Genomic DNA, 26,008 nt, shown 5'->3' with positions numbered 1-26,008 from the left:
CCTGGCTCAGCTGGGAACAGGACACGTGGTGCCCTTTGCTTGGTGGTCAGCAAATACGGGATTCCATCTGGCCTCTCCTGAAAACACAAGAATTGCGTGTTAAACAGGCATTAACCTAACATATCTGTGCCTGATAATATTATGAAAACTATGAATGTCAACTCACTAAACCCTCACAATCAACCTCTGAAGAAAGCTGTATCACCACCCCATTTTGTAGATGAGGATGTTGAGGCCCAGAGACGTTACCAACAAGCTGCAGAGCTGGGACTCTAATAGAGCCAGTCAACCTGGCTTCAGATACTGGGTTCTCACCACTCAGTTGATTTACAAAGCCAGGCATTTGAGAGAGGATGGTTTCTAGTGTTGTCTGTCTTTCAAAATGTAAGTAAAAATTGAAAACTAATGTTTTCACTTTTCAGTTCTGTTGAGATTGAACATAGTTTACTTTTACTTTTTCATTGCACTTCTTTTGAAAATCTCTCATTTCTTTTCCTGTTAATTTAATCATCCATTGTTGATTTGCTGTAATATTTATTCTTCGCTTATTAAAAATAATAAATTTTGGTTGTTATAATTTGCAAACATGTGCTTCCATTCAGTCAGTCAACAAATATTTATCAAGACTTTATCATGGGTGAAGTCATGTGCTAAGCACTCAAGACATCAGGAAGAAGCATCTTTTGCCCTCTGAGAGATTAAAGTCTACCTAAAGGCACAGATATTTAAACAAATGCAAATACACATATCAAAAAAAAAAACAACAAAACACACAAAAAAAAACCAAATACACATGTCAAAGGAGATATCAGTTTGATCTTTCGAATCTTCGTTTCTTCATTTACTAGCTGTGAGACATTGGCCAAATACTTAACATCTATGTCCTTCAAATTCCTTAATTATAAAATCAAGGTAACAATCCTATGTACCTTATGGGATCATATAGTGAACTCACTAAGTAATCCATGGAAAGTACCTAGCAAAAAGTAAGTTGTAATAAGTTCTGTCTTTGGTTCAGGTCATGATCTCAGGGTCCTGGGATCAAGGTCCCACTTTCGGCTCCCTGCTCAGCTAGGACTCTGCTTCTCTCTCTCTCCCTCTGCCTCTCCCCACACTCGTGCTACCTCTCTCTCTCTCTCAAATAAATAACTAAAATCTTAAAAAAAAAAAGCACAGACAACAAGGTCCATAAATGAGGTATAAATAAATATAAGAATAAAGAGTCTAGCAGACTCATTATGATCCCAGGAGTGTTAGGGTTAATGGGTTGAGGAAGACTTTTATCCATGAGAAAGTCATGTGAAGAAGGAAATTCTTTGTTGAGCAAGAAGGGCAAGGATGAGAAATAGTAATTTCAGTAAGTTACCTGGACCATGGCCCACTTAAAAAGGAAGGAGGATAGGGCAAACCAGCAAAATGCATTGTGATAATAGACTGAGAAATAGAAAGATATATACATTGCATAATTTTACTTATTCTGTATTTGAATTTATTCTGCAAACTGAAATACTCACCTCTGGGAAGCAGAGTTTTCTGTTGGTGATTCTGTAAATGTGGGTTCAAACCTGTCACATTCTTTAATAAGCTTTTATAATGCTGTCTATTTTGAGAGTGACAGAGGTATAGCTTCATAGAGGTCAACACCTGAAGTCATTAAGCAGATTATTAAACTGTGTCACTAGCTGTGAAAACAAGAAGACAGACAAACAGTGTCAATGTCACCACCTGGTATAAGTCACACCTGCTCTAATGAGGGCTGGAGAAGGAATAGACGAATGCTTCCCGTCAAGGCCATAAGCTCTCAAGGATTTGGTTCATTTCATTGTTACTTTGTTGGTAAAAGCAACACTATACTTTGAACCTCTCACAATATTGGGTGTTAGGATTTGTCTTTGATTCCATTAGGCCCTTTTTCAGGAAAGACTCAGAAATATAAGTGATTCGTCCAAGGCCACACAGCTAGTAAGTGATGGAACTGGGACTCTAGTTTCATCATCATTTCCACACACAGTGCTTGAGTGTGCACACCTGTGTGAACACACACACACACACACACATACACACAATAAGAATGGATAAACAAATACAAAAAGTAAAGCTTTGGAGGTCAGTAACTTCACAGGGCAATGCACTAGAAATGCTGTCAATTCTTATTCCAGAAATCGAGGCAGGGATTGTGCTAATTCCCATTCCCTACATTTCTTCCATGCCTCTCCATCTTCAACTGCTTACTCTATACACTGATTTTATTTTAACCCAATTGTCACCCTTAATATTGCCTGTAACAGAGTGACAAACAGGAAAGTTGCAATAGGAAAGTTGCAATTTTCTTATGAATGATAAGAATCACAACTTATTATGTACCCAACTTGGTCATTAGATTTTATTGGATGTATTGAAGTAGAATTGACCTACAGTAAAAAGGATTGATTTTGAATGTACAATCTGATGAAGTTTCCAAATGCATGGAGTTGTTTGACCCTCAGCACAGGACACCAAACATTTCCTCCATCTCCAGATCTCCTTCACTGCCCTTTGTGGCCCATCCCAGAAACCAGTTCCACTTCCTGTCGATAGAATTTCGCCTCTTCTAGAATAATGTATAAATGGAGCTATAGAGTCAGTAGTCTTTTGTGTCTGATCAAGCAGTAACATTTGAGTATTTATTAAGGTTAGAGTCCAGATAAATGTGAAATCCTGAGGGCTTACTTGACAGAACCCATAGCTTACTTTACCACCACCAGGAAGCAGTTCAATTCTGCTTTTGTTGGAGAAATTGTAGGAAAATTATATTACATAAATACCTACAAGACTCTCTCAATTCTCTTACATACTGATGTGTTATCAATTATTATTTAAGGGATGCCTGGGTGGCTCAGTGGTTGAGTGTCTGCCTTTGGCCCAGGGCATGATCCTGGGGTCCTGGGATCGAGTCCCACATTGGGCTCCCTGCAGGGAGCCTGCTTCTCCCTCTGCCTGTGTCTCTGCCTCTCTCTGTGTGTCTCTCGTGAATAAATAAATAAAATCTTTAAAAAAATGTATTATTTAAAATGTGCTTCTTGGGGATCCCTGGGTGGCGCAGCGGTTTGGCGCCTGCCTTTGGCCCAGGGCGCGATCCTGGAGACCCGGGATCGAATCCCACATCAGGCTCCCGGTGCATGGAGCCTGCTTCTCCCTCTGCCTGTGTCTCTGCCTCTCTCTCTCTCTCTGTGACTATCATAAATAAATAAAAATTTAAAAAAAAAAAATAAAATGTGCTTCTTTGTTTACCAGGTATTTGGTTTTATATGCTATTTGAGTTTCATTTGTGGTTCTTATTTTTTTTAAGATTTTATTTATTTATTTAAAAAAGGGAGAAAGAGAGAGCACAAGCAGGGGAAGAGGCAGAGACAGAGGAAGAAGCAGACTCCCTGCTGAGCAGAAAGCCCGATGCAAGGCTTGATCCCAGGACCCCGGGGTCATGAGCTGAGCTGAAGGCAGACCCTTCACTCACTGAGCCACCCAGGTCCCCCTTATTATTTATTCATAATTGAACCAACATCTATTTTGCCACATAGTGCCTTGGACTGTGATCATGACCATTAAGATACTCCTTCTGTCAGAGGATGTAGAAACCAGAGGAGGTCATCTGAAGAAAGAAATGGGGAGGGAACAGATTCAAAGAAAGGGTGGACTTTTTTGGTGCCTAAACCCATTCCTTTTACAACTGCTGCCCCTCCACCCCCGAAGTTGCTGTATTCATGAGTCCTCACCACAAGACCTGAATTTCTGATCCCAGATCTAAGGTACTCTCCCCTCAGACCTGGGGAAAGGAGGCTGAGTTTCAATGTACGATCCAAACAGCAGATCACCAAGAATCAATGAAATAAAACCATTCCACTGTGGCTCTAACTTCAAGGCCTCTTTCTGCTCAAGACCTTGACTTTCTCTCCTTATGTTTCTTAAGCCCTTACTCTATATATGAACCTCACTAACCCCTGGGAAGTCAAAATAACTACAAGACATCATTCCTATCCTAGCTGGCCTCATGGGAAAAGGAAACATAAGTTACTAACTCTAGGATCACATTACATTATAATGACTGTAATAGATACCTGTAGACACACACAACTCAAGTTCTCCTTGGACCTGGTCAGAATGGTCCAGACACAGAAGACCTTTGAACTGGGACTTAGAGACAAGGCAGGCAGAAGGCGCACCTGAAGGAAAGCAGAAATAAGACAGCTCACTGTGTGTTTAGGGAAACTCATGAGTCAGTCTCTTCACCCTCACAATATTCCTAGAACATTTAGAAGTTAAAAGTTCATTATATTCCCAAGCTAACAAATAAGAGATGATTATTAAATACAATTCAGTGCATGCATGTGAACCAAAAGAAAAGAAAAAAGGTAACCTATTTAATATCATTATTAATCTCTTAATTCTCCCTGGTTCGATGTTCTTGAAGTTTCTCTGACCTCCATTTCATGAAACTGGAAGGCTGTTGAATTAATCAGTACCTGTGGGAGGCAGCGGAAATCAAGGCACTTTCTTTACTCCGTTAGCCCTCGTCCTGCTGAGGGGTCTCGCCTGCTCACCTTTTCCTCAGTATTCCCTCTAGCTTTGCCTTCTGGAGCTTTCTCATCCTGCATCCCACAGTTTGCCAGTGACATCATTGCCTCTGCTTTTCTTCTCTAATGAGGTGGAGCCTGTATTCGTGGTTCTGTTCCATCTCCCTAATGTTAACCTCCTGTGGAAGGCAGGGCTCTGATTAAGGACTTTCATGATTAGATTAAAATGTTCCTTCTCACTTACCCCCTAACTATCTTTCTAACACATCATGCTATTAAAATACAGCTGCACTACGCCCCACTCCCCTGTAGCTCAGACCGGAAGCCAAGTCCACATGTGTCCCAGACAGTCTTAATTTTAAGGACACTTTTGTGTTTAAAATATTCCCAAACTAGGTCTAAGATGAACAGGAAAACAACCATTAGCACTTCAAATGATAAATAAAGCAAAACAAGACTCTTAGTATACCTCATCACCACCATCATAAAGATGTATGGAGCATTATGAGCATCTTTACACTATGGCAAAGATATGGGCGTCACATGAGGCTCTTGGATTTGAGGAAGTTACAGCCAGGATTGGAAACTAGACATTAAAATATGAGTCCCAGTCATGAAGTATGGCAACAGTTGATGTTAATAGTATAGATATGATTAATTGCTTAATATATTTTAAGAATAAAAATTGTCACAGTCCTCTATAAAAAGAAAAAAAATCACTTCAGGTTGACATGTAATGCACTAAATTGCTACATCCTTCCCTAAAATCTAGCTTATCAAACATACAGTTGCTAGAGCCTTGAAGTTACTGTCATTCTACTTTGTCAGCTAATAAGTTTTCTTTTCTTCAGTCCTGCTTGGGGCAGGACAGGAGGGGAAACTAATCTTCATTGAGACCATCCTTCAAAACTGGCATTGTGTTGATAGTAACCCAGATGTCCTTTGAAATTCAAGTTAAAGCAACTTAAAACCCATCCCTATTCCCTAAGGAATTCTACCTGCCGTCACCCTGGGTAGGAGAGTGGGGTTGGTAAGGTCGGAGGAGAGTGATTTACGGCTTTATAAGCCTTCTCACTGCGACCACTTGTGATAGGCTCAGGAACTGGCCTCTCCCATGAGGATGGGACTCAGGAAATCTATTTTCCTTTCAAGATCCTATACTCTGGTGTCAATCCTTTGTACTGGAATGGCAGTGTGATGTTTTGCATTCTGGAACAATGCTGTGCTTTGTATTAGTATCTAGCAGACTACCTGATCCAAAAACCAACTTGTCGTTGGTTAAGTGACCAATATTCGTAAGTTGTTATCACAATAAAGCCTTGTAAAATTCAATGACCACAGGTAAGGTAATCCTCAGCTTTCCAGCCTCATCTACAACCATTTTACCTGGCTCCTACATCAAACAATGAGGGTTCTGCGTCCATACACATGCTATATGTATCTTGCTCATGTGAACTGGTTCCCCAAAAGTCTTCCGATTTTTCATTGCTTACGCGGATATCGCACTGCTTGCTCAGCAATGGCTTCCTGAACCCTGGGTGAGTGCCATTCCTTATCACCTGAGGCAGCTCATCAATTAAAAAAAAAAAAAAAACACAACTATACAATATTAGAACTATCTTTTGAGAATCTGTCTCCTCCACTAAGTTATAAGCTCTACATGTCATTTCACATTTTTGCAATATGTGGTTATAATATTTCAGGGGGTAATCTTTGGACTACACTATATCCAGACACATTGAAAAGCTCAAAGATTGTGACATTTTGTCTTTTACATGTAATTTGTGTCCCCAAAGCACCTCAGCCAGTTCCAATGGAAAGTAGGTGCTTAATATATATTAGTAGATCTGACTTGAATAATGAGCTATGTTATAAAAGGGCTGTATTATATCAATAATTAAAGTTTTAGTCAAGTCTTATGATAAAGAACAAGGCTTAATTCCCCCTAGAAAGGGCACAAAGCTCTTGATAATGCAAGATTAAAAGCCTATTAATATTTCAGGGAAAGTGTGATGATTAACTTTTGTCCATTATGCCCTCCTATTTTTAATGCTATGTCACTTTAGGACTTAACATATTAACCACATGAAATTCAATTTTTCCATTTACTTTATGTTTTTTCTTGTGTGGTTACGGGATATAAATAACAGCAAATATGAAGCTCTGAAAGCTCTAAAATAATATAGTTCTAGGGAGAGCATAAAAGATCAACTACAGAGCACCTATGACTCATTGGGCTCCACACTCAATATGGAGTCTGCTTGAGATTCTCTCTCCCTTTCCCCCTCCTGTTCTCTCTTTCTCTCAAATAAATAAGTAAATAAATAAAATCTTTTTTTTTAAAGAGCACAGTGATAATTAAATTTTTAACCAAGCATAGGATTGTCTTCACTACTAATATCTCCCACTCTATAATTTCTATTCATTTTCTTTCCCCAAAAGCTGCCAATTGGCAGACCCCACAATCTAATACACACTTCAAATTAGGTCTCGTATCAGTTTGTTGAGGAAAATACTTACTGCTCAAAGGACAAATATATTATTAGGCATTTAATTTTATTTAAATGCCTCCTCAGTTTGATATTCTATCAACAAAAGTATTTGTTAAATTGCAAGGCCCAAAAATTTGTGGTTTTTGGGTCAAGATTTGTTCATACCTTGGTTCTCAGAAATAATTTTACATTTTACTCTATGCTTTCAGTGGAATCTCTATATAATACAGAGCATTCTTGGACAGTAGCCTGTATAAGTTCATTATGCAATTAGAAATTGCATCATTACAAAATGCGTTATTTGTAATTTCTAGTGTGAGAAAGCAAATGTTATCAGAAATTGATGACTCTTCAGCAGGGTGCATCTAGGTTTTACCCTTGCACATATTATGGTGGGTTCCTTTGAAATATTACCACCATCAGGAGAAAGGAGTAATGCCCAGCCTACTGGCTAAATGCAAATTCAGAGGAAGATTGTCCCATTATCTCTTGATATTTCTCTGTGTGTGGCCGAGAGCTAGGTGCTCTGCATCTATCTTCCCAACAAATTGCTTTATATGACTTCATTAATAAATAGCTCCATGTTCACGTCCCCATGCGGTTAAAGAGAATCAGCGTTAAAATAGTCAGGTTAGCAGGGCCAAGATAGAACCACTTGTAGAAGGTACAGAAATATATATATATATATATATATATATATATATATATATATATATATATGTCGTATACTCCTGTATATAGATAGGAGTAGGCATATATGTGAAAAAAATGCTTAACTCATTGAAACATTAATAAACCATTCATGTATGAACAGTGAGCTAAAGAAAATGAAAAAATAGTAGTATTTAAACTATATATTATTTCAGATGACTTCTTGCTAGTTATTTTTTTTTAAGATTTTATTTATTTGAAAGAGAGAGTGAGCACAAGCAGGGGGAGAGGGAGAAGCAGACTACCTGCTGAGCAGGGAGCCCAATACAGGTTCAATCCCAGGACCCTTCTAAAGGGCAATGCTAATCTGAATGGAACTTCTCTTGGTTCCCTAGTAACTGATGACATTTCTCTGTTCAAGTAGAATGCCTGCAATTGCATGGAGCTGTGGATCCACCCACCGCTGTGTGGATCATGGAGTATATATTCACATTCTCCGTGCCTCTCCTTCCTCATCTTAAATGGATGAACAATAGGATATATAGGGTCGTAGAAAAGATTACATGAGATTATATGTGTAAATACACATTATGACATGTAAATGTAAAATCTGTGCCCCTCCCTGGAGCAGGCCACTCTGTCCATCAGCCTCCACCCCCAGCCCTGCCCAGCCATTCTGTGCCCTTCCCCCTCACCCACTCAGCTAGAGCTCCCCTTCTGCTGAACCTGTAATGAACCTCCTGACACCACTAACTCAATACTTGCAGGTATGATCCTGAAACAGGAAAAACTGGATTAAGTCGAGAGAAAGAGTGAAAATGAAAGTTCAACAAGAGAGAGGAGATGAAAACAAGGCATTTAAGTAAAGGAATCAGGAATGGTTTGGGAAGCAGAAAATCATTTAAGGTTCAATACATATGTACTATGGGATGCTATGTGTGTATTCACACCAAGAGTAGACACACAATGTCTATTTCCCACATATAAACATAAAACTCCCATAAAAATGAGAGGTACATGCATTTTTTAAATAGATGAATGATTTGTAATTTTTTAAATTTAATTTATTTATTTGAGAAAGACAGAGAACATGAAAGAGACAGAGAGCACAAGCCAGGGGGAAGGGGAGAGTGAGAAGCAGACTCCTGGCTGGGCAGGAAGCCTGACTTGGGGCTTGATCCAGGACCCCGGCATCATGACCTGAGCTGGAGGCAGACGCTTAACCCACTGAGCCACCCAGGTGCCCCAATTTATAAATTTCCTTTATCTCAGTAATTTATCAGTCTATTCAAAGATATCAACTGGCAGTTAGATTGGAGGTTTGCAAGCTTCTTTAAGATAGTTAGAAAGAACTAAATAGTATTCAAATTGTCATCCTGACAACCTTTACAGAGCAAAATGTATTATGAGGAAAGCATATTAGTTATTAAAAGACAATTCTGAACTAATATTTTTCAGAAGAACTGATTGATACCCAAAAAGGCTTATGGTTATTTTGGTTTTTTATTAGAATAATTTTTCCTCACTTATATTTTCTCAATGTCCTTTTATTCAGAAGACATTAATGTAATTTTATCTAAGTGTCCATCAGCACCAGAGTTAGTAAAGAAATGAAAAGTAACTATCACAAGCATCATCTTGAATACTTAGGGAAGTTGCTGCTCAGAACTGTATTTGATTTTTTCCAGTGATACGATAATAAAAAGGTCCAAATAACAAAATTTGGTTAGCAAAATAATGTCTGGCCTATGTAGCCAAAACCTAAGTTAAAGTCGATTGGGCTTACATTAGTGAGTGCAGTAAGATCATTGAGCAGACTTGGAGAAGCCAGGGTGAGGAGGAGCAGGAGGAGGAAGGACATAAGAGGAACAGCCCCAGCATCACGTGGTGCAGGTGCAGCAGGAGGTGCCGAAGTCACTAATGAGGCACAAGCCTCCTCATGTGCAGGACCCCTAACAGGCCTCGGCAGGGGCCTGAGCAATGTGTCCACATGGTCCTCTGGTTTTGACAGTTTATAATCTTGATTATTTTGGGGGGTGGGGAAAACAGTTCTCTTGGTCAGTTTAGGCTACTATAACAAAATACCATGGACTAGTGGCCTAAAAAAACCAGACATTTATTTCTTGAAGTTCTGGAGGCTAGGAAGTCCCAGACCAAGGGGCAGGCAGATCTAATTCTTGGTGAAGGCCCTCTTCCCCCTTGCAACAGCGGCCTTCTCATTGTGTTCTCAAAGAAAGCAGAAAGAGGGATCCCTGGGTGGCGCAGCGGTTTAGCGCCTGCCTTTGGCCCAGGGCGCGATCCTGGAGACCCGGGATCGAATCCCATGTCAGGCTCCTGGTACATGGAGCCTGCTTCTCCCTCTGCCTGTGTCTCCGCCTCTCTCTCTCTCTCTCTGTGTGACTATCATAAATAAATAAAAATTAAAAAAAAAAAGTTTAAGAAAGCAGAAAGAGAGCATGCTCAGGTGTCTCTTCCTCTTTTGATTAAGGGCATTAATTCCATCATGAGAGTCTCACCTTTCTATGCTAATCAAATCCCTGTTGCCTCCCACAGGTTCCACCTTCAGATACCATCCCACTGGGGATTATGGCCACAGCATGAATTTTGACTGATACAACATTCACTGCATGGTAAAGGGTGTCCAGATTATGTGAGCCTCAGGCCCCACAAACCTGTAATCCTCCCCACCCCCAATCACTAGGATGGGCTAGGTGAGGGCTTTGTTGAAAAAGTCGGGGGAAAAATGGGTGTGAAAAGAGAGTTATCCAGGTATTTTAAAATACATTTGCTCATTCTGATACTCAGTTGTTCCTGGTTTGACCCATCAAGCAAACTCTGTTTTACCTTCTAGAGACTGCAGGTATTTTGTGCAGGAAAAAAGTACAGACAGTATCTAAGGACTTAAGCAATTCTCCTCCCAGCACAGCCTTTGATTTTTCACTCTGAGTTTATTTGTTCTCCAATCCCAAACCTCTGGAGGATTAGCTGTGGGAGTGGGGTTGCTTCTGGGCTTTGCCCATTTTTAGTTCCGGATTAATGTTTCCTGTTCATGCAATATTAGTTACTAGTTACATCTGCTTTCCAGCTTCCAAAATTTTACCCTCTCTGGCTTCTCTCTCTCTCTCTTTTGCAGATTTACGCTTTTGCAAATTCCCAACAAAAATGCCAACTGGATTTTCGAAGGGAGCTAAGCATTCAGATTCCAGAGCATGCAGAGAAAAGAGAACTGATAGAAGAGCTACAAGAAGGGCAGCCCCGGGGGCTCAGTGGTTTAGCGCTGCCTTCAGCCCAGGGCGTGATCCTGGAGACGTGGGATCGAGTCCTGCGTTGGGCTCCCTGCCTGGAGCCTGCTTCTCCCTCTGCCTGTGTCTCTGCCTTGCGCTCTCTCTCTCTTTCTCTCTCTCTCTCTGTGTCTCTCATTAATAAATAAATAAAATATTAAAAAAAAGAGCTACAAGAATTCTGAAAAGCAAGCAGTAACAGAGAGCAAGATATTAAAATGGTATAATGCATCAATACTCAAGAGACTAACATAGAGAAGCTCAAGAAAATGGAAACAAATACTGGAAGGTATAAAGAAAAATACTAAAAAACTTGAACATGTAGTGGTTTACAAACTGTGAAAAGCCCCATAACCCAAGTTGAAAGGGAAGCATATATTAAGGAAACATGTATTTTTAAGGCATAGGCTGGACCAAGGGATAATACCTAAAATGTATAAGGGATTATTCCAAATTTGTAGGAAAAGACTAACATCTAATTTTTACATATATGTATGAATAGATGCATTGAATGTCTCCAGAAGGAAATATAATGAATTATTAACTCTGTGGAATGAGATAATGGTACAGAAAGGGGCTTTTATTTTATATGTCCTTGATCGAAAAAATCACCATGTGGATACCTTGCATTTATATTTAAAACAAAAGCAAGTTAAAAGGAATTGATTAACAGTTAAAATAAACAAAATGTGAGTTATGGGAAGAGAATGGTCAATAAATAAACAGAAGAAAACAGATACTTGGGAAGATATACATTTAGGGAAATAGCACAACACACTGTGAAGAGCTTTTCAATAAAGGGTAATAAGAACTTAGAACAATTTGGCCAGAAAAAAAAAAAAAAAAAAGCCTTGGAACCTCACATTATACCAAAACAAAATCCAGACAAATTCCAGGGCCAGTTAAACAAAACACTAAGGTATTAATTAAACCATAGATAATTTGAAGGAAATATAACTGAATCTTTAATAAACCTATTGGAGGAATTCCAATGAACTTCAAAGTAATTAAAAAGGAAATCTCAAAGAAAATTGATCCATTTGGTGAAATTGTGAATTTATATTCAACCACAAAGACAGTCTATGAGATATTACAGGGAATGTCCATTGTCTGCTTCTTAGCATAGTTACCCAGCCTTTGGGGATCTCTGTGGTTGGGGCAGGACTGCACTAATCTCAGCTATAGGCATGGGGGGCAGGGGAAAAGGGCCAACTGCCTCATATGAGTCAAAGAAGGCAATTTATTCTCTGCTCACAGTGGTTGGTTCAGGGAAAATCCAGTTGCCAAAGGAAAACACTAAGATATGAGGGGAAACTCACGAAGACCTTCTGGGACAGAGAAGTTTTCTTTTCTTTCTGCAGAAGGAACTAGGAGAGATGCTCTCTCTCCTTATGAACTATGTGATGTGAGAATGAAAGGCTGCAAGGGTTAAAGCCATTTTGCTGGCCCAGGTGGAGTGATTGGAAGGGAGAAGAATGGGGGTGCTGTGCAGCCCCTGCAGGGGGAGGCTGAGACCAACAGTGAGGCAGAGGGCACAATTAGGATGCAATGTAGTCCTGGGCAGGTAGCTTGACTTACTACATGAAGGCTCCCCAAAGGCCAGATTTCTAGCAGCAAACCCAGTTAATTAACTGTGTGTTTAGAGCAGCTTGAATTGGGTTTTGCATAACTTGCAATATAGAACATTGTGATATATATATTTAAATAGATATTTTCTCAAGGTAATGTTTTGGAGATCAGGGAGGGTTTTTGAGTCATCCACAGACAGCCCCCCAAAATATGAAAATCCACAATCATACCACAGGAAGTAATCCCTCACTTTATAAATAATTCACAGTGGGACTCCTCTGAATATAATCTACCCTAGTGCACTTAAGATGGAAACTGATTTATAAACAATTTATATTCTTCTAATGTGAAGTAATACCCTTCATCTCTTAGGATTTCACAATCTGTGAAGCTGTGTTATGTGTATTATCTCATTCAATCTAGGAAACTTAAGGAAGCTGATGATGGCCAAGATCCTAGGAGTATTTTCTAGGAAGAGTTGACATCCATCTCAATCCATCCGACAGTGATAGTGATTCACTTTGCAATTCTCCATAATCATGCAAGTGCCATAAATCCAGAATTACCACCATTCACACATGACCTCATATCTCCCTAAGCAAGCCCACAACATTTTCTGTTTGATGGTCATTGGTTTGGTAGCCCTACTGCCAAGTGGGAAACTCGCAAGCTCGTTGGGAGACAGATGGGTGTGAAATTACTCACATTTACTAAATACGTGACATTTGGAAAAGTTACTTAAACACTTTGAGCCTTGCATTTCTCATATGAAAGTGGAAACAATAAACACCCACATCACAGTTTTGAGCACTAAGCGAGAGAATTCCTTTCACATCCCCTGACCTGTCTTACCCTCTTTAATTCTTCTTTCATACACATATGCAAATTTTCATACTTGCTTAATTTGGAAGTTTGATCGTTTCATTCCCATGCTTGAAATAGTTCAGTGATTGGGAAATGAAGCCTGAGCTCCACCTTGGGACTTCCACCATCATCCGTGTTCTGGCCCTGATCCACCTTCTCACGTCCCGTCACTTGGCATGCCTTCCGGCCACGTGTCCAGGATGCAGAGGCAGCTCTGAACAGCCCGCATGTTCCCTCAGCCAAAGGAACCTTTACTTAGGCTTTTCCTTACTCTTTACTTAGAGCACATACTTGGGAAAATTTATGAATCCCTTTCTGCCTCTTTGTGATGTCTGCTAATCTTTTAAAAGACCTCTTGCAAGTTTTAGAACCTAGGCTTCTCTATCTCAATGACCCAGAGTCATCCCTTTGAAGTGAAAACATCCCAGGGGATGACACCGCCATCTCCCAGTTCCTGTTGGAGGGTAGGAACCTAACGATGACAGGACGCTTTGCCTTCAGTTGCAAAACTACATCCTGTCATGAGGACATGGGTTTACCTTTACTTTGGGTGCTGCCTCTTCGCAACCACAGATACTCTCCTCTCATCTACCGTTAAGGACCCCCTGCCCTTTGTGGTGTCTGAGTGAAGCTCAGGCTGTGCCCTGGCCTCTCTCCTGCCTTGCAGTGACCTTGCATAAAGTCTCCCTGCCTGGCCTACCTTTGTCTGGTGCAGTTTCTGCTTTGACAACCCCCAAAGGCACTGAGTGCAGGCTGTGTTCATGCCTGCCTGAGCTCAGTTCCTCTCAGCCTCAAACAATTTGTTCTCTTTACCCACAGCCTTCTACGTGTCTTATATCGAAGGATTTACTATGTAGTGAATTGCACTTGTTTCAACCCACAGATATCAATGCTTGGTACCTATCAAGCAGAATATACCACCTTGCGTCTCACCAAACAGACTTATAGCCACTCATTTTATTGAACCTTAGTAAGTTTGAGCCAGAAAGGAAGTTGGAAGTCAGAAGGAAAATCCCATAAGTAATTCAGGAACAAAATACTAATATCGATGCTCTGCAGAGTAATGAGGATACTAAGACCATGGGCTCTTTCCTTCCAGGAGGAGTGGTGGCAAAACCAAAGACAGCTACTTCTAAACCTTCAGAAGCATAGTTTCCTCCAAAGACAGTGAAAACATCTCATGGATATTTCTTTTTTCTTTTTTAATTTTATTTATTTATGTGACATGGGGCAGAAGAGAGCACAAGTGGGGGGAGGGGTAGAGGGAGAAATAGACTCCCCACTGAACAGGGAGCCCGAGGTGAGGCTCGATCCCAGGACCCTGAGATCCTAATCTGAGCTGAAGGCAAACACTTAACCCACTGAGCCACCCAGATGCCCCCCTCATGGACATTTCCATATAGCTGAAGATTGCAGTGCTTTTCCTAAGTGTATTTTAAACACTACTAAAGTAGATGTTGAAAAATAATATATTTTTATATTAATTTATATTTTATATTATTCTATATATTTATTTAAAATATATTAATTATATTTTATATAATATAAAATTATATTTTATATTATTTATATTTCATATTGTAAAAACAATATGAAGAGGAAAAAAGAAAGAGAATAAAAAGGAATACTAAACATTTGGGGCTCTTACAGTTTTCAAGGAACTGTTCTAAGCAATGTACCATGGCCATGTGGCACACACGTGGACACTGAGGTCCTGTGTGACAAGAGGCTGGCTAACCATCCAGGTTTACTCAGCTCAAGAGCAGCACCACCCAGATTCAAGCCTGTCACCCCATCGCCCAAGGCTGGGATAATGCTCGCTGCATTATAATAAAGCAACATGTTCACTTATGGATAAATTCAGACGTTGCAATCCAAATGGTACTGTTGGTGTCAGACACCACTCAGCTATACATTTACATATTATAATGAGCTCTATATAAAGTAATCACTAACTTTGCTGACAACCCAACATCTTGGGGAGAGGATTGTATAAAACTCCTTTCCATCCTAGTTTGCCCACCATATCCCGCTTAAAGAGCAGAGATGCTCCAAGTAAAACAAAAGCAGAGTACACATAAGCTAAAGTTATCAGCACTTTGGTTTCATGTGCCCTAAGAATCTCTCAAAATGAATAAATATGGATGAACATTATTTTCCTATACAAACTACCTGTAATTCTTTTTAGCAGAAGTGTTCTCAGATCAGCCAAAACAATTTTCCCCTCCAATTGAGTATAAGTACCCAGAATATTAGCAGCAAAGAAACTCATATTTTCCCAAGAAAAAAGGACGATTCCACTTGTAGAGACTTCATTCCAGTTTGAGAATGATGAAATCCTCAAGGAAATAATTGCATTCCTGTAGGGTGCTCTGGCACCTCAAATGGCTTTGCACCTTGGTCCCAATGGTCACTGCTTGTTAATGCACACTGAGACAGCAAGGGAATTGGCAATTGAAAGTATTTTCTGAGAATAATCAAAGATATTCGTTTGGAGTTTTAATCAGTATTTCCAGGAAAGCTCAACAAGAAAAGAGCTAAATTAATTTCAGTTTTAAGATTTTTTTTTTCTAGAGGTAGATAGCAAAGTAGCTTAGATGAGAAGTAAATTAATTTTGTATTATTTTTGAGACTTCACGTAGATATTAGTTGTGACCTTGAGGAGGCACATTGGTTTTATCTATTTTGGAATGAGGGTAGCCACAAGTTAAACTGAATTATATCCAAAAACTAAATTCATAAAGCAAAAAAATAAACTGAATATATCCAACCACTGAAAAATGTTGAGTTGACGCGTGTACTAGTGAGTCCAAGCTCACATAACCATGCTACCTGGTAATCACTCTTTCTGAGTGGAGAGAAGTCAATTTACTTTTCAGGAAATTATCCCCTAGATAATACACTTCTGGATAAATATATCGAACTTTCTTCATGGCGGTGTGTTACACTGCGTTTTAGAGTAATCACTGACCTCTACCTCTGAAACTAGTAATATATGTAAATTATCTGAATGTAAATAATAGTTTTTAAAAAGTAAAAATGAATGAATGAATGAATGAATGAATGAATGAATGAATGAATAAATAAATAAATAAATAAATAAATAAATAAATAAGAAAGAAACGCCTGACTGTGACAAGGGCCTTGTGGATCTCAGTGTACTACATTGCATTTGCTGGACTGAACCGTTAGTGTTTTATCCTTAGGCTTCCTGACTTTTCTCTGGAATCTGACGCTATCTACTGCCTTCCTTAAAAGTTATGTCTTCCAGGTCCAAATAGACAGATTATTTAAATATCTACTTAACAAATCCAAATATGTGTTTCTCAGAATCAGTTTAACTGCCTGTATGACTGAATTTTACTTCTCTTCCCAGATTGAGTGCATAGGGCTGCTACCACTGTCTGCCCCTCACATCTTTTCTCTCCTGTATCTACTCTTCCTCATATCTTGTGGATTTTGCCTTGTCCATCTCACAACTCTTCTGTCCCCTCCATTGAATGCTGCCTTGGTTCATGCTGTCCTTATATGTTGCACAAAGGCCTCCTTGACGCTATCCCTTATCATCCATCCACTCTAATACTGCTACTTAAATAAACCTAATCATGCTGCTCCCATCATGCTGCTCTTCTTTGGAAAGTATTCCGTAGCTTCCCATAACCTACATTAAAAAAATCAGAGTTTTATATTGCCCAGTTTTTAATCTCTTCTTTCTTTTCCATCTGCAACATATGCAGCAGTCATTCTGAACTACTTATAATTTTGCAAATTCACTGTTATGGACTGAATATTTGCACATCCTTAAGATCTATGTTGAAGCCATCATCCCCACCTTAATGATATTATAAGAAGTGCCATTATAAGAAGACAAAGAGGCTCCAGAGCTTTCTCCATCTCTGCACATGCACGGGGGAAAGGCCATGTGAGTACATGAACAGAAAGCAGCTATTTAATCCAGAAAGGAGGTCCTCACCTCTGGTGGTGTCAGGTTTTTGAGCATTAACCATTCTAATATGCATGCAGTGAGATCTCACTGTTCTTCATCAGGTATGATTTTTGCTCTGGATTTTTGTTAGATGTTCTTTGTCAAGTGGAGGAAGTTCCCTTTATTTCTGTCTGCTGAGAGTTGTTTTTATCATGAATGAGTTGGGGGATTCTACAAAAGCTTTTTTTTTTTTTTTTCTGCTTCATTTGATAGGACCATAGGCTTTTTCTTCCCTAGCCTATTGATGTGGTGGATTATATTAACTAAACTATATTTTGTCATTGATCACATTAGTGTATAGCAAAAAAAAAAAAAAACAAGATTCTAGCACGAAACAACTAGAATTAGTAACTTGAGAAGGTGGTCATATACAACACAGCAATAAAAACCAATCACCTCTGTATATTTCATTAATAAGCACCAGAAACAGATTTAGCAGGAAAAAATATCATAGGTAATATTGACATAATTTTTATTTATTTATTTTTTTAATTTTTATATATGATAGTCACAGAGACAGAGAGAGAGAGAGAGGCAGAGACACAGGCAGAGGGAGGAGCAGGCTCCATGCACCGGGAGCCCGACGTGGGATTCGATCCTGGGTCTCCAGGATCGCGCCCTGGGCCAAAGGCAGGCGCTAAACCGCTGCGCCACCCAGGGATCCCAATCCCAATATTGACATAATTATAAAAAAAATTTTAGCAATATATTTAACAAGAAAAGTAAATATATAATAAATACTCTACTTTTGAAAACAAAGAATGTAATTTGCTTTAGCTTTTCTAAATCTCTTATTTTTTCATAAGAATTTTAGGATCATCCTATCAATTTCTGCAAAATAAAAAAAAAGGGGGGTTGGGGGATTTTCTTAGGAATTAGATTGAATATTTATGCCAATGTAGGGCATATTGCCATGTTCACAATACTAAGTCTTCTTCTTCTTTTTTTTTTTTTTTTTTTAAAAGGACTTCATTTATTCAGAGACAGAGAGAGAGTACAAAAGCACGAGCAGCAGGAGGGGCAGAGGGAGAAGCAGTTTCCCTGCTCAGCGGGGATCCTGATGCAGGGCTGGATCCCAGGACCCAGGATCATGACCTGAGCTGAAGATAGATGTTTAACTGATTGAGCCACTCAGGCTCCCCTTTATTATGCTACTCTTAATGTTGTTTTATATATACCAGTAGGCCCAAGTGTCAGCACAAAATATTTTTAAGTGAAAAAAGGCACTGTCGAGACATTATACTGTACGATCAGTCCTGTAACTCACACTTAATCGTGGGCTCCCTTAGGTGATATCATTGGTGGCCTCTGTTCTGTTCATTTTGCTTAGTGTACCTTACTTTCACTCCTAATTGCATTTTTATTCAGTTTGAAAGCACATATAACTTCATCTTAGAATATTCATGTGCTGTTAGAAAACCAGCACCTGTTCTCAAAAACCTGTCATGAGTAGGGGAAGAGAGAGACAGAGAAAGAGAGAGAGATAACTTCAGAGGGTGCAGTAAAAGAAATATCCAGAAGAAGTCAAAACACAGCATAATGCTTTTAAAGCAGTGGCTCCCAAAGGGATGGTCCTACCGTTGGTGAGAGCTATGGACTGAATATTTGTATCCCCCCAAACTGGTGTGTAGAGCTCCTGGCCTGGTGCGCTGGTGTGACCAGGTGGTACTAGTGAACAGTTGAGCTCCCCTGAGGCTGCTCAGCATCTCCCAGCCTTCCTCCCAGAGGCTTAACCCCCACCTGGACCTCCTGCTCCAGCCCAGGACAGAGGCTGCACCGCCTACAGACAGATCTCTCACTCCAGGGGTGCTTTATTTTTTCTTGCAATCTGCGAGTGAAAGTACAGTTCCTGGTTTTGACAGGGGCAGCAGAGCATTCCTGAGTGCATTCTCTCCTCTGTAAACTGTGACTTATACCACCTGGCTATTCTCTTCGTGGCCATAGTTTGTAGCTGTTTAATCTCTCACCCCAGATTTGAGAAAGGCTCTCTGGTTGATTTCAGCTTGGCCAGCTCCCCATGAGCCCATGGCCGCTCAGATTCTTGGGGAAGTGGTGCTGGTGTCCAGCTGAGGTACACATGTGAGCTGGCCTCTGCACACCCCCTCTATGACCAGCCATTGCATTCCTACGAACTCAAAGTTCAAGAAAATGTGGCCTCGCCTCCCAGAGAGTTTACAGGGTGGCTGGGGAAGTCACTGTTGTTACACCAGAGAGCCGACAATGCCTAGAGAAGACCTTTGTCACATTGCTTTTAAAACATGGGGCAGGGATCCCTGGGTGGCCCAGCAGTTTGGCGCCTGCCTTTGGCCCAGGGCACGATCCTGGAAACCTGGTATCGAATCCCACGTCGGGCTCCCGGTGCATGGGGCCTGCTTCTCCCTCTGCCTATGTCTCTGCCTCTCTGTGTGTGTGTGTGTGTGACTATCATAAATAAATAAAAATTTAAAAAAATAAAAATAAAAATAATAAAATAAAAAATAAAACATGGGGCAGTCCGGGTGGCTCAGCGGTTTAGCGCTGCCTTCAGCCCAGGGTGTGATCCTGGAGTCGCGGGATCCTGTCCCACATCAGGCTCCCTGCATGGAGCCTGTTTCTCCCTCTGCCTGTGTCTCTGCCTCTCTCTGTGTCTCTCATGAATAAATAAATAAAATCTTAAAAATAAATAAATAAATAAAACACAGGCTGCTCTTTACACCAGCCCCTCTGACATCCTCCGGCCTTCCATTTCTCCCACCTATCACTCTGCTTCTCCTTGATCTCTCATGATCTTCTCCTTGATCTCTCATGAATAAATAAATAAATCTTAAAAAAAAAATGCTAGAGCCAGACAGCCTCGTTTAAAATCCTCCCTCCTCTACTCAGCAGCCTGGGTAAAGCCCTTCCTCCATTTGTTGTCTGTAAAATGCACACGATAATAACACCAACAAAAAGATGTTATAAGTATTTGACAAATGATACACAGTGAGTGATTAGAATAGTGAGAATCACTTACCCTTCCATACGTTTCAGCTATTTTTATTATTCTTGGCCTTCATAGGATATGTAATCTTCATACAGAGAAGCTTATTCATCATCAGCATATATACACATGCTACTTTCACATTTAAGGCTGGTTGGGAGGCCCACGAGGAGGATTCAGACACAGTAAAGAGAGAACAGCCTGTTGGTGCCTACGTGTTTTTAGAAGCTGTTCTGCGTTTTTTCGATATTATATGCTGCCACCTGCTGGAACTCTAGGAAATATTCCCGTTGCATGAACCGAGGAACCGGGCAGTGATGTTTGATAGAATTTCACGTTAATACCAAATAAACAAGTTAAATATATTACTCAAAGCATTCATTCAACCAATATTCATGTGAGCGGTTGCTCTCACTGGATGGCCCCATGAATAACTAAATGCAATCTTAAAATGCTCTGTAAGGTTGTGTAGTCTACAAAAAGGCCACACCGATATGATTATGAGCAAGCAGCCTCATACTTATGATAATGACTATAAAGGCTCTCTTAGTTATAAGATCCATGCTTCAGGGAATATTGTAATGAAAAGTAGAATGTGAGACAAATGTGACATTTAAAAGATTGTATTTTTAAATTAAAGGGAATTTAAATTATTGATATCATAAAACCGTTTTCCTCTTGTTATTTAGAAATGCTTTAGCATAAAATGAGGAAAATGGTTAAACAAATAGGAGACACTGAGATTAAAAAAATCAATAATCTCTTGAGAATGCTAAGGAAAATATAAAATATACTTTAAAAATCTTTCCATTATTTCCCACTAGTTATCAGATTCCCCCCCACACACACACAAGGTCTAGTGTTCTGTGATGGGAGTCATATTTTTGTTATACACTATGGCTAAGCTTTGAGCCAAAGTGAGAGACAAATCCATATAGAAGCCTAAGAAATAATATAGTTAAATTTCATAAGTAAAGCTTAGAAAATGTAGCTCTTTCTGATTTAAAATTACTTAACCCCCAACAGACTCTGAGAACAATGGCATCTCTCATCACACGAGTACTCAAGACAATGAAGTACCCATCCCCCAAAGGTCACAAATCCCAAGTAGTGGAGTGTCGGGATACATTTCTAAGAGTTATAATTGTATTAGTGAATCAGCGCATATGCCTCAATAACCACGAAATCATTAAATATTGAATTCTCTGTCTAGAAGGAGCACAGAAGGTTAGCACCACGAACACCAGGTCAGAAAATGTGACAGCTGTCTTCTGAGCATCTAGACACACCTCTGCCCCACTCAGGACTCTGATCTATATCCCATGGTATCAGACCACATTGTGGTTAACATGCTGGGTGTCAAGAATCCGTCTGAGAGTTATATGAAGGCTGTGAGTCCAACTGAAGTCCTATGAGGGCTTCCCCTTGAAATTCTCATATTCACTACAACTCACACACACATATAACACAGTCAACCCCCTGAATTCTTTTCTTCGATCCGTTAAGGGTAAAGAATCCATGACCATATCAAATGGAAGCAACTTTTCAATAGTAAACTCCAAGTAATAAATACGGCCTAATGTGTCCCAGCCAGGAGTGGGGCATTGTGACAATTAATTTTAAGTGTCATCTTGACGGGATGCCCAGACATTTGGTCACACGTGATTCTGGGTGTGTCTGTGAGAGTGTATGGATAAGATTAACATTTGAATCAGTAGACTGAGTAAAGACCACCCGCCCTAATGTGAGTTGGCTTCATCCAATCCACTGAAGGTCTTAATGGAACAAAAAGGTTGGGTAGGAGGAAATTTCACTCTGTCTTCTAGCTTGAGACATTGGTCTTCAACTGCCTTTGGCTCAGGCTTGGACTGGAACTTCCACCATTGGCTCTCCTGGGTCTCCAGTATGCTCATGTCGAACTTAGAACTTCTCAGCGTCCATAATCATATATAGATTCTTTATAATAAAACAAAAAATATATATACATATTCTGGAAGACCCTGGCTAATCCTGGTATGTAAGAGAATTCATGTTCACGCCCTGGAATCAGAAAGCTGGAAGGATGACACACCTTAAAATGGTTGTGTATATTTCCTGTTTCTTTGTTCTCCAGCGTTCCTGATGCTGGTGTGCAATGCAGGCACCCACAGAGAAACACCTTTCCTTATACCATCAGGAAGCCCCCAAATGTCTACTTAAGGCATGGTAAGGGCATCTGTACCCATGCATAATGGTGGTGATTGCAATATTGAAGACACACATTGGTCCCTCCCACATACATGCCAATTTTGTCTGAATCATCAAGCAATGGTTTGTGCTTCTTACACTTCACAGCCTTATACTAAAAGAAGTGGCCCCGTTGTACTCCTAACTCCCTGTTAATGGTCTGCTATGAATCCACAATGATCTGTATATTTATGGCCCTTTTTGTCTATTTCTAGACTATGAAGTGAGAGCCTGACTCTCAAATCCTACCATATAAACGCATTTTGCTTTCCTTGTATTTGACCACTCAAGTAGGCACAGACCCGTGTTCATTCTCAGGTGACTTGGCTCATCATGAAGAAGCATGACGTGAGCATCATGGAATGACAGGATGGGCAGGGGCTGCACTTCTAGGTGGGGAGTTATTCTGAGCATTCAAGAGGCAGAGCGGACAAATGAGTGCAAAATGTGGCCAAACTTATGATTTTAATAGCTGGATCACCTTCACTTTGTCAGATACTTGTGTGAGATATATATGTGTTGCATATATTTCCATTTAAAATCTGACAACAACCGGACAATAGTGCAAGAGCAATACTGCAGATAGGGAATGGGGGCTTACAAGGTTTAATATCCTATTCAAAGGCCAGTCAGTGGTCTAGGTAGGTGTGGTGCCAACATCCCTATACTATGTCCATCCTCACTTCTGCATGGCTGAAACCTGTGCAGTTAAGATCAGGCTCTTTTTTCCTTTTTATACATTAATATTTTAACTTCACTGAGGATGAAATCTAATATCACTAGCCAACTAATTTCAAATTGTCAGAAGAAAAGTGTTATATATAAATGCCAAATGGGGTGATTTCGTTCAATAAATCTGACTGATTTGTTCTTTTGTCAGATACTGTATCCTTGAGCTTACTTCCACTTTTTGGTATGCATTTTCAGAAAAACATCTGCTAAAACACCAAATTACTTCATTTCTTTTTCTAACTTGTTCATGCTAATAATCAACGTTCTTAACAACAACAATATCATAACTAATTTTCAGGTTCATAATTCCTGAGTAATTAATGCTTTCAATGACTTTATTGGAATAAGCATTTGATAATAAGGAAGACTGTCATTTCCTGTGGTCTTCTCTACATCCATTAGCTTCCCATTACCCAGACAAAAGTGTCCACATAGGGGTCATGGTGGCCAGGTTTCTGTCTTTTGCTATTATGGCTACAAATCCAAACAGAAACCATAGGTTTCTTGCTTTAAAAAAATGTGATCCAAAAGATGACACAACATGAAAATTTAAGTTAATAAAGAAACTGTGAGATACCAAGTGTCATTGCACTAGCATGCCTGACGTTGTATTGTTATTTTTCTTATTTTTTTTGACTGAATATAGTATACACCATTGATGGTACATGACAAGGTAGGGCTCCCCAAGCCCCTCTCCTTCTTAAGGATGTCTGGGTTGGAAACTGGAGGTTGGGAGATTCTCAGTGTTTGGGGGGATGAGTTGGGGCAGCTGAGGGCCTCTCTCTTCATTTTGCTCCTGATAGGGCTGGTGATCCAGGGGGCTCTTACTCCTTGGAGGCCATGTGGGCCCTAACGTCCACCACCCAGTTGCTATAGCCTAATTCATTGTCATACCAGGAAATGAGCTTGACAATGTGGTCACTGAGACAGTGCTAGCCTCAGCATTGAAGGTGGAAGAGTGGGAGTTGCAAGAGATAGCCTGGTTCTCTGTAGCCCAGAGGCCCTTGAGGTGGCCTTCCAATACCTGCTTTACCACCTTCTTGATGTCATCATATTTGGCAGGTGGCAGGTCAGATCCATCACTGACACATTGAGGGTGGGGACATGGAAGACCATGCAGTGAGTTTCCCATCCAGCTCAGGGATGACCTTGCCTACACTACATCCTTAGTGCCAGTAGAGGTGGGGATGATATTCTGGGCATCCCCTAGGCTGTCATGCCACAGCTTTCCCAGAGGGGCCATACACAGTCTTCTAGGTAGCAGTGATGACATGGGCTATGGCCATGAGTCTCTCTATAATGCCAAAGTTGTTGTGGATGACCTTGGCCAGTGGGGACAAGCAGTTGGTGGTGCAGAAGGCCTTGCTAACAATCTCAAGGGAGTTGCCATACTTCTCATGGTTCATACCCAACACAAACATAGCAGCATCAGCAGAAGTGACAGAGATGATGACCCTCTTGGCCCCACTCTTCAATTTAGCCCCAGCTTTCTCCATGATGCTGAAGACCCAAGCAGACACCACAACATCCTCAGCACCAGCATCACCCCATTTGATGTTGGCAGGATCTTGCTCCTGGAAGATAGAGGTAGGCTTTCCATTAATGACAAGTTTCCTGTTCTCAATCTTGACCATGTCATGGAATTTGCTGTGGGTGGAATCAAACTGAAACATGTAGACCATGTAGTTGAGGACAATGAAAGGGTCATCGATGGTTACAATATCCACTTTGCCAGAGCTAAAAGCAGCCCTGGTGACCAGGCACCCAATACAGCCAAATCAATTCATTTCTACCTTCATCATCATGTCTCAGGGACAGGACTGGCACTGCACCAGAAGATTTGGCTGTCTGTTGAATGGAGAGGAGAAGAGAGTCAACTTTATATTGTTCTGAGGCCCTCTTGCCCTTAATGTTTTAATTACAAATAATAAGTATCTACTTGTGAACAAAATCTTGCTTTGAATTGGTTACATATGCATTAATTAATAGTGTCGCTCTTCCAAGAGAGAAGACCAGAAGCAGAGCACTTGATAGTTTTCTATATCAGTCCTAAGTTTGGGTTACTGTGGAGATGTTACCCTGATCTCTCAGAAGATTCAGCAGGCTTCATGCTCTCCTTTCATTGAGCCATCACTGAGAAATCACTCCTCCCTTTCTGGAGACTCACACTCCCAGGCAGTGATAGCTTAACAATGTTACCATATGTCCTACCAGAAATCAATCCCTTTGTGAGCAAAGTCTCTAGACAAGAAATGCTTTCTCTGTGACACAATGAGTTTTCTTATTTGTGGCAACATATATAATCATGAAACTAATAACAATATGGAAACAGGTCAATATATGGAATAACAGACTTCAAAGTCCACAGATTTTGAAAAGAGAAATATATGTCCCTTAACTTCTGTCATAAAATGACTCAAAAAAGAATAAAAAAGGTCCAACTTTAAGTTCTAGCCTTGATGAAAATTGCTATGTGGGCCTTGGCCAAATCACTTACCTTTTCTGGGTTTCACATTTTATTTGAAAATTTACTTTTCTTTTCTCTTCCCATCCCCTAGGTGTTAGCCTGTTTCCAGGGCTGATTCCTGAACTCTCACTTTCTTTGGAATCTCCTCCAAAGTTATCATTTTAAATACTGTCTTATGTGTATATGTTGCTGATTCCAAAATTGACATCTCCCCCTGCGGTGCCCCCCAGAC

General features: G+C 40.2%; 1 pseudogene; it reads right to left on the bottom strand.

Moving 5' to 3' along the window:
* Positions 1-25,087, bottom strand: LOC140607844 (glyceraldehyde-3-phosphate dehydrogenase-like; annotated as a pseudogene).
* Positions 25,088-26,008: the final 921 nt, after the last annotated feature.

Source organism: Canis lupus, chromosome 17, assembly GCF_048164855.1.
Source record: "Canis lupus baileyi chromosome 17, mCanLup2.hap1, whole genome shotgun sequence".
In the NCBI taxonomy this organism is placed as follows: Eukaryota; Metazoa; Chordata; class Mammalia; order Carnivora; family Canidae; genus Canis; species Canis lupus.
Note: the sequence above shows the minus strand (reverse complement) of the source record. Positions and strands in the feature narration are given on the sequence as shown.